This window comes from Polypterus senegalus, chromosome 12 (assembly GCF_016835505.1).
Source record: "Polypterus senegalus isolate Bchr_013 chromosome 12, ASM1683550v1, whole genome shotgun sequence".
Taxonomy (NCBI): Eukaryota; Metazoa; Chordata; class Cladistia; order Polypteriformes; family Polypteridae; genus Polypterus; species Polypterus senegalus.
In genome coordinates this window covers 67910164-67921011 of record NC_053165.1, presented here as the reverse complement: position 1 = coordinate 67921011, position 10848 = coordinate 67910164, and the positions used below count along the sequence as shown (strand labels likewise).

Genomic DNA, 10848 nt, shown 5'->3' with positions numbered 1-10848 from the left:
TGGTTGTTTCATTGTTTAAAAGGCCTGATTACTTTACTTTTCTTTCTGTGGCAAACCACAATACGTATGTGTTGCTTTCATTAAATGGGATTATCTGGCTAACACCCCAATTTTTACTGAAAGTTTTCCTGGCGGTGACAATATATATATAAATATACACTTTGTCATGTTACAGTATTTCTTCATATGACTAACTGTTCAGCAACATTATGACTTATGGGTCGAAACCATGCCAATATGTACTGGTTTGTGTGCTGATGACCTTGAGGAGATGATTAGCACCAACTACTGCTACATGAAAGGCCAAGTTGGAAATCACACAGCAAAGCAACTGTATGGAGGCCAAGGTGAAAACAGGTGTCTTCAATTTAGCTTTGAAAGCTGAGGCTGAGAAGACAACACACACAGGGGAGAAAACCTAAAACAGGTAGGGAAATGTTTGGTGGACTTGAACAAAAACAGAAATTACTACCCATATTTGAACTACTCTCAGAGCTTACTCTTTATGAAAGGAATCATGTTTTAAGACAAGCATGCAAGAGCAGGACAGGAGACAGGGGGTTAACAAAGCACTGTCATCCAAACCACAAATAAGAAAACAAAGTTTCATTAATCAGGTGGCAGTAAATCTTCTTTAAAGCCTTTCTGCCGTGTCAGGAATCCCAGCTAATCACAGGGTTTGTACTGCTTCTGATCTGCTGGGACTCTCTGATCCCTTGACATAGCCTGATAAACATTACTACATAATTGCAAAAATGTTTCTGGATTTTCTGTGCGCCTGAGTGATGCTCTTTACTTTCTCCTGCAACCAGCGAATACATAAAAGAATGTGGGGATTAAAAGGGTTATAGATTTGAGTAAGTGTGTCATTTGAAGAGATGTCATCAATAATGCCTGATGAATTTGCCACCCACACATCAGCATAAAAAGTGGGCCATGATGACCTGTGTCCTTGATGAACAAGCAGATAGATAGTCGAGAAGTGTGAAGTAGATGTCATCAATAATTAGTACATCCCTGTGACTGATGACTTCAATGATTATGCTGACATATTTCTGTTTTCTTACTGTGTTTTTTGCATTTCACATATAAATGTGGCTTGGATTTACACACACAAAAGTAATTCAGCTTGTGTTATGCTATATGAATGGTGAAAATGTAAAGGTCCAGGGAGAAACATACTGAAATTTCCAAAGGCTGTTCTTTGGATGTGGGATTTGCTGCCTTGGGCAACCATCAAGCACCATTATTGAGCATCAATAGTGAGTGACCAGCAGGTCTTGGCTACCTGCAGTAGGTTGAGGAGGCTGACGGAGAGGTTAGGGGTGTGGATCTGATACAGCAGGCTGATAATACACAGAAGAATGTGCCATTTTCTAAAGCAGGTACTTGGATAAACATGAACCTCTGCACAGCAGCTGTGTCTCATCATTGTCAACACATGAATGGTCAGTAACATGGTTTATACAACTTCCATGTAATATTGTGAATTATCATTGAGTTTTATGTACTATTTATTTATCATTATACCTATGACATTATTTTCTAAACCCTTTTTCTGGCCACACATTATGACATGATGGTCGTACTATAAAAAAAAAAGAAAAAATGAGAGGAATAAACAGGAAAATCTGGTTGAAGCCAAACATCAAAAGTAAAATTGAACTGTTAATAATACAAAAAGATACGAAAGGAACATGAGAAAAACACATTTAATCTTCAAGAGACAAAATCAATAGTGTGAAATTTCAAGAAACATAGAGAATAATCTTTTGTACAAATCAATCTAAAGAGATCCAAAGAAGACATACAGGAGTAAAAGCAAATAAAAAACCAAAATGTGAATGGACTGATTGATATTTGACGCAAACATTAAAAGATATATAAAACAACTGTCAAATAGAAATATGGAAAACACCCACTTTGAAAAGAATGTTGTAGAAGGCAATCAGACATGTCTGAGTAACTTGACAAACCGGGAGAGGCATGGAGAAGGATAGTGGATGAAGTCATTCTATAGTGTCATGATATTCGTGTCCATTTATTCTTCTTTAGATTATGAAAACACAACTCAATGTTGACAGCACCCGCTCACAGGTGATGCATAAATAGGCAACACATTTTGAGGAAAAGTCTCTTTACAGGGTGTATATTAAAGTAAATAGAAGAATTAATGGAAGTATTAGATTTGTCACGTTATTTTCTAACCCACTTAAGCCAAACCAGGGTCACAAATGGGGCTGGAGCCTGTCCCAGATAGCATAGGGCATAAGGCAGGACCAGTCAACTGCAGGCAAAACACACACACACACACATCGGAGCCAATATAGCTCACAAAATAAACTATTAGGTTCCATTACAACTGCATCGGGAGATGTATTGTAGCCAAAATGGTAGACCAAAAGTAACCAGGAAATCAAGAAACTAAAAATTAAGTCTTAATACATAAGACAATAATCATAGTCAATAACAGTGCAGCAAGTCAAGGTTCAGAGAAATAACAACTACCCAGAGCCAACATGTTAGACATTAGGCAGAGCTGTAATTTGTTAACTGGACTTACAAAACCTACAAAGAAAACAATGACAAATGTTTATGGGGAATTCATAATTCTGGACAAACAGCCCAGGAGCTTAAGTAGTATAGTGCAAGTGATGTCATGTGATGCCTGGCCTAGTAACTGGGATCCGTGGATTACCACCAGGTGCTCAAAATAGCAACTCACATAGAAAAAATAAATAAAAAATAAACATTCAAAATGAATTCTTTGGTCTTCAGAACATCAGTAACAACGCATATTGAAAATTAAAAGACCAATGAACAGCCAAAAACATCATGACAATACCATAGTGGCCATTTTGAAAATAGCTGGTACTTAAGCTCCTCATTCTAAAGAGAAAATGCTTGCACTGAGTTTGAACTGAGCAAGGTCCAAGTACTTAGGTTTGTTTTGATTTTTTAGATTCTAATCTCCATATTTTGTTTTGTGTTTTGATGTTTTGCTTTTGGTTATTATAAATGCTTTAGTGCAGGGGTTCTCAACGTCGGTCCTGGGGACACCCTGTGGCTGTAGGTTTTTGTTCCAACCAGATTCCTAATCAGTGACAACACCTTATAACACTTATATCATTTAATTAGCTGGTATTTTTTTTTCTTTTATTCAATATTCAGAAAAGCATAGCAGCATGATTTTTACATTTATAAGACATTTATAAATATTTCTGCTTTTGCTCTAGATTTAAATGCTTAACTCTCTTTTGTTGATTTCATTATACTTTGCCCTTCTCTGCGCAGTTTTTCCCCCTTCATTGTATCTTAATAATGGCAACTTAAAACGAGCAGAGCAGACGCCCAGGCAAACAACACTGAACGATCAAAGGCTGCAGCTACTTTAGAGTCAGACCCACTAATTAGTAAATAATGGATTAATTAAACAATTAGAACACCTAGAAAAGTAGAATGAAAATCAAGATGAAAATACCGTTAAAAAGAAAAAAAATACATTATTCCTATATAACTGCTTGGTACATTTTAATATATATATATACAGTATATATATATATATATATATATATATATATATTAGCAAACTTAGTTTTCTAATTAATATATTGTTCTTTAAACACAGAACTTGGGAAATATCAGTTAACTTAATTAGCCCAGGAGTTCAATTAAAAACATAAGCTGGTTGGAGCAAAAACCTGCAGCGACAGGGGGTCCCCAGGACCGACGTTGAGAACCCCTGCTTTAGTGTGTTAGCTGGGCCTGGTCATTCAGGATAACTGCCAATTTAAAATTTGTGTTTTGGCATGACATCCCTAACAAATCTTACTAGGAGGGCTCACTAACAGTGCTGGGCTAGTTTGTAATAAAACAGGAAGCTATAAGAGACAAACGACAGTGCTCTGTAACATGGTGAGATCTGAAACATCAAGCAAAAAATATAAGGCCAAGATTGAACTCAGAAACAGATGTGAAACTTTCCACAGTTTCAGAGGTGGCCTAAATGGGAGAGTGGAGGACTTTTGCTATGGCTAAAGGGTACAATGACATAGCACCAGGGGATAGGGGGCTGCACTGCTTAAATATGCATGTCATTCCAGGTACATTATTACTATTTAGAGGCTGAAGTCAGGAATATTAACTGCATGCAACACTTGAAGGGAGAGCAGTGAAACAGAACCAGGAGCTAATCGCTACATGGTGCACCTCACTTCCATATTCTCTTAAGGCAATATTGAAGGCAGCCTTTCCAGCTTGTTGCTTAGTCCTGATTTCTCATATACTCCAGTTTTTTTTTTTTTTAAATTACTGTGGTTTTGACATTTTGTTACCTGTTTATCGTTACAATTAGGTATCAAGGCAACTCCTCCATGTTCTTGACAAAGTGCTGCTAGGCCCTTACAACTCCTGGGGCTAAAGACCTAACAATGACTGGAAAACTACCATGGACCTTGAGGTGAGCTACAGATCAATTGATTGATTGGTTGGTTGCAGTCAGTCTGTGACAGCCAATTAGACACTCCTAAATTCTCCTTTTCCCCCTTCTTCCATTTATAGTTAGACACCATCCCTTTTGAAAATGGCCATGAAGCAGCAGACTCAGCTTCTCTTGCAGGGCCAACCAAGACATAATCCAACACTATGAAATCAGGCAAGCCTAAATTTAGCGATAGAAAAGCTCTGAGGAAAGCTGTTGATTTCAAGAAGTTGTCTCTCCTACTGCAATTAAATGGTTATTGGAGCAGATTAAAAGCAGCGCACCAAGTTTAACCCATGTATTGATCATTAAGGGCCATGTAGCTAATGAGCTTTACTTAACCGCCATACATACTTAATAGAATCTGAGCTGTAACACTTTATAGCAAGTGCCAGCAATCAAAACGCAATTATGTACAAATTAACAGATCTTACTACTTTTCAGTACATAACTGCATTCATTTATGACATACACTGTAATTAATCACATTAATGCATGATTAATGTGAACGATACACTAGTGAAGGGTATCAATTATTCTAATTTATCAACGTGACAGTAAAATATTTGCTATAGTTATTCTTTAGAGAATAATAAACTCCTGGCACATGCTCTGTCTGTCTTCACAAATAATACATATGCACAAAAATCTATTTATTTTAAAGCTGCAGAAAGCACAGCAGGAAGTCAGTAATGCCTGTAATGTATGTACATGTTAGCTCTGATGCCAGGATGCACTTGTGCGTCTGAAATCTTAGGTAAGAAAGGCTTATGAATCTAATGTGAGGCGGTATGTGAGTTTAGGGGTGAGGGTCTCAGAACAAAATACTATATGTCCAGTCTAATACCATGGAGATTTGTTACACCTCTTTTCAACAAATCTGTTATACAGGTATATGGCTACTGATTTCAAAAGATTAGATAAAACTTCAAGACAGATCTGATTTAATAAGGAAATGACGAAAGATGCATTTGGAATCTCAGGGGCAGCAGAAGATTCTTACCCATCTAAATCTTTCAATGATAGCCATTTTGATTGAAAAATTGACTAGAACCATATAAAAAGATTCTGGTAGTACCTCACATTAGCCATTTGGTTAATAATAAAGGCAATGTGACATGACTGATGCTTGTCAGGGTCTTCATTGGTAGAATCACTAAATTATTTTTTTCTGGAGGCAAACCACGTAAAGAAAATACATTTTGAGCAAAAATATTTTCCCATTCAGAAGTTTAAGGCAGTTTTTCAAAGACATGACATAAGCCGCCTTTGAAAATCGATCTATAATAAGCAGGATTACAGTACAACCCTTTGATGTAGGTATTTATAAATGAATAATGAAATCTATTGAGACACTGGACCACAGAAAAGCTGCAGAAGAGCAGCAGGCAGACTAGTAGGACTTTGGACCTTTTGCACGCTTCACATGCACTTGCATATTCAGGAATGCCTTTACTCAAACAGAGGAGCAATCGTCCAATCTGTTATTTAGATAGTAAAGAAAAATAATACGTTAGCAAATAGCAAAGAGGTTACATATCTGAAAATGGATGTCAAAAACAACAGCAGAAGTTCAAAACACCAGGGACATTAATCATAAGTAAAGAATGTCACCACATGACTGACAGGCTCAATTTTAAGTGTCGGATTTATGCGACATGTTTTCTTTTACAGTTGCAATTACATCGGCCAGAGCATATGGCTTGTTGTCTATGGCAGTATTTAAGCTAAAGTAGGACAAAGGCAATCCTTCCAATAAACATTTAGCTAAAAGAAGGAAAAAAAAAATAATACCTGCATGAAAGACTGATCTCTAAATATTTTTTTCTGAAGGCGAGAGGTGACAAGAACTTGTGTTTAAGGGAAATGCTATAAGGAGTCAGGCATGGGACCATTTCTGTGTCCTGGCCCGTTAAGAGGGGAGTAGTAAGGACTTCCAAAGAGGGCTTCTTTCTTGAAAGAATGGGCCTGAATTTGCTTGAGTGATAGACAGACAGATTGTGTTGTTATTTGTGGGGTAAACAAAGAAGTTGCTGAGAAATCTGTTGGGGGCTGATACACTTTAGTCACCTGGATCTGTTATCTAAACCAAATGTTATTTAGAAACTCAGAGACAACTTATTTGTGTTCCTTTAGTTCTTCTTCCCCTACCCAACCCCCCTTACACCAAATCTAAGATAGTCAGTCAGTCATTGTCCAACCCGCTATATCCTAACACAGGGTCATGGAGGTCTGCTGGAGCCAGTCCAGCCAGCACAAGGTGCAAGGCAGGAACAAATCCCTGGGCACACACACCAAGCACACACTAGGGACCACCTAACCTGCATGTCTTTGGACTGTGGGAGGAAACCCATGCAGACACGGGGAGGACATGCAGACTCCACTCAGGGAGGACCTGGGAAGCAAACCCTGATCTCCTAACTACGAGGCAGCAGCACTACCACTGCGCCACCGTGTCAAATTCTGCGGCAGTCATTACCAAATGAATTTTGGGTTGTTTTGGTGTCTTTTATTCAGATTTTTTCTTTCTCCTTATCTTTGTTGATTTCTATTATTTTGAAGCTCAGATGTGAGTTGGTGTGTAACACCATTTATCATAGAAGTGGACATGCCAATGTCGACATTCATAGTCAGCAATGGGAACCACAACTTGGCGGTGCCCATGACAGCAGTGCACCCAGTGCTCATGACTTCTGAGAAAATCCAAAACAAAATGGTGCACTGTAGTCATTAAAATGGTAAAGTTTTACAGCAAGAAAAATAACAAAAGTATCAGGACATTCGTCTAATGATATTTTTGTTGAGGAATACTGAATACAAAATAAGCAACACAAATCAAAACCTTTGCTAACAAGATTCTGACAGAATTCTGCCAAGAGCATGAAACAACAAGGCAGAAATTATACAGGTCAGAAAATAAAACATGTAAGAGAAAGACAAGACCACAATAAAGATTTGGAATACCACCCTGGTAAACTCGTATAATTGAGAGGCTGAAAAACAAAACACGCAACAATTGCAAAGACTTCACTGACATGAGTTCATAACAGAGCTGATTCAATGTGGCTGATCTTCCAGTTTTAAACCCTTCTGGCAGGAAGAGGTGGGTCCAGGTGGACGGACTCTGGAAGTGATTGCAGTGATGTTATAGCCGTCAATCTTCAGTCTGCAGTGGCAGGAAGAGAAAATCCATTAGGACATAGCACCTACCCCTGGAGCGGCGTGGAATTACAATCACTAGAGCTGTTAAGCTGTTCCATATGCACTCACACGTCACAAACATTAGTATAGTCCTAATGTAACTTTTGTGATTCAGCTCTGTTCTTTATTTTTTCTTTGTCTTATTAATTAACATTTTCTCTTTCTCAAATACATTTAAAGGTTGTTAGACTTCCAGGTGTGTTTTACAGTAGTGGTTTTACTTTTTGGGATTCTGTTTAACATTCTGACATTAAATTTAACAATGTTCATATTTACAATTTGCTTTGACAACATTTTGAGACTTTGTTGTTATGACACCAATAGGTTGTTATGGGTTTGGTCACCCAGGGTCATGACTTTAATGCCAGTTATGAAGGACAGTTAAAAGGGTTATTTTTTTTGACAATTTTCTCTCCAAATGTGTGAATAAATCCCCATAAACTATATAGTGATACTGAACTTCTGAAAGGCTTTTTGCTAATGAGTTTTGCTAGTACCTGTTTGACTCCTCTGAATGAGCAGCTTTATTTTTATATGTACACTGACATTTATTTTATTTGGCCAATGCCTTTATCCAATTACCCTTATGATACAATTATTTAAATTTCTTTTGTTTTTTAATTTGAGCACAGGCAGGTCAAGTGACTTGCTAACAGTCACATATTGTCAGTAACCCACAACCTCAAGGACTGAAGCCCAAAGCCTAAACCACTGCACCACACTGCCTAATTTTCTGGTTGTAATCCTAGTAGGCATATTTAGAGATCCGTCTTTCCCAATACATTTTCATGACTCCATTTGTTACTTGGTCTTCTGCTTACAAGGTTCTCTTTTTCTTCCAGGACAGCACAATAACCAAAACAGTTGTTAGTTTGTAAACCATATGATGATAACCAACAATTCTCACAAATATAATCCCAATACTAGATTGATGAGTGGCTCGTACTACCAACTTAAATATTGTTGCGTCAACTTCCAGCTGATGTCACGTAAAGAACCTGTAACAACAGGGGACAAAATGGTGACATCTGTAACAACAACAAAATGACATTGCAATAAATTGAAAACAATAATAATTAATTTTATAAACAGCATAACTATAATGCATTGCAAAAATAATCAAGTATTGAAACTCCATGATTTAAAACATAAAAACTTCTGCTTGATGGAACACTGTAAGACAGAAAAATTTATGAATTCAAATCGGACCCAACTTGGTAGTGCAGTCTGGCTAACCGTGCCACATGCATATGGGGGTAGATCTTGAAGTATATTTGTCCTTCCGTAGAGGACTTGAAATTGGGATGTAATGGTTCTGGAAGCTATCAGAGAACACTGTACTCTGCTGACTATTATATTATAAACTGATCAAGCAGGCATGATATGGAGTGTTGTACTCAACATTTAGGAGAACGTAGAAGTGCATTTAGGGTTTGATTTCTTGCTTTGTCTACTTGTGTTTTACCAGAGTGGAAATAACAGAGTAAAAAAAGATACATGAAAACATTATCGGGAGACAAGTGGTCAAGTTGATCAGTGTAATTTGTCAAAACGTTTGCCACAGTAGATTTTCTGGTTTTGCCAGTGAGTTTGTTCACCGAGATATTTATCTGAAATTTTGCTGTACGGCCGGCTTAGACAGACTTTTTCCCCAGTGCCCTCTAATGCTTTGCAAGGTCAGTGTAACATCACACAGCTGTAGTGGCCAATGTTGGATAGAGCAGTCCCCCCTGAGTATAAAATAACTTATCCTAGTAGTGAGCGATATGTCAGATCAGCCGCTATACTGGATAAAATTCTTCTTCTGGTATGGATTTAACAAGAACTGTTTTACTTTTATTCTAAAAACTAATTTGCAAATACATTTAAAAACAAAACACACACACAACCAGAAGGAAACTGAAAATGGGTTGGTGTATTCATGACTTAAAGGTATTTGTATAATACTGAGCCTGCTCCTTTTCTAACAATTCCCAGAGTACTGTGCAGTTGATGCGGACAGGAAGGAGTGAAGAATCCCAGTGCTTTAGTGTTGCACTTACTTGGTAGAAGTGGCAGGGAAAGCAATAAAGGAACTGAACTTTTTGGCTTGAGAGAGATGAGTACCTGCAATTGAATATGTAGTAGGGGAGCCCCAGTGAATTCATGTTTCCTGTCTGCAGGTATTTGCAAGACATTTTACTATTTTGATATTTAATTCTATAAATATTATATATGGGATGCGATTGTTACAGTGGTTAGTACAGCTGCCTCAACATTCAGGCAACTATTTGGCCACAATAATCGCTCTAGTATAGTTGGAATGCACTTCTTTAACCCTCGGGGACACTTTGAAAGACCATGGCACCATTATAATCCACTCAAAAAATGAGTTTAATTTCTTCTTCTCCATTGACTTGAAAGCATTTTGCTAAGTTCAGTTAGATTCCTATCCATTTCTGCAATTTTGCTGAACTCGAGATGAAGCAAACTCTGAGCCCATTGAGTCACTACATCTAGTCAAAAATACTAAAAAAAAGACCAGAGGCAAAAAAGAAAAGCAAACAGAAAATCTAGAACCAAAACTCAAACTCAAGCCAAGCTCATAATATCAGTGCTCTGCCATTTTTAAAGGGGTGACCTCAATGACCTCATGTTATAACCATTGTGATAAACAATATCAATTATATCGATAAAGTCAAAATGCCCAAAATGGTGGCAGAAGCAACCCAAACCAAACTGAAAATAGTGACATGCTGACATTACAGAAATAACAACAAAAATGACAACATCCATCCAACCATCATCCAACCTGTTATATCCTAACTACAGGGTCACGGGGGTCTGCTGGAGCCAATCCCAGCCAACACAGGAGCAAGGCAGGAAACAAACCCCAGGCAGGGTGCCAGCCCACCACAGAAAATTACAACATCTCAGAATGAAATCAAAATACGCTAAATAAATGCAGAAATGACTTCTGTGCCTCTAAGTATCCCTTAAGCAACCTCTTTGTGTGGTATAAATATAGTTTTCATACATCATACCTGATTTTGTTTTAATCTTGGTGGCCAGCAAAGGTTCTCATAACACCCTGTTTATTATACCGGGTAAATGTGTGTTCTGTTTAGGTGTGTGCAGCAGAGTGTGTGTGTGTGTGTGTTTGTGTGTGGCCGTAGCACTCCACTGAA

The 10848-nt window shown here is 37.7% G+C and overlaps 1 long non-coding RNA gene across 1 annotated transcript; it reads left to right on the top strand.

Moving 5' to 3' along the window:
* Nucleotides 1–3792: 3792 nt before the first annotated feature.
* On the top strand, nucleotides 3793–4706 carry LOC120540308. Its single transcript, XR_005635789.1, has 3 exons — nucleotides 3793–3915; nucleotides 4355–4459; nucleotides 4561–4706. It is a non-coding gene; the product is annotated as an uncharacterized LOC120540308 (long non-coding RNA).
* The last annotated feature ends 6142 nt before the right edge of the window (nucleotides 4707–10848 follow it).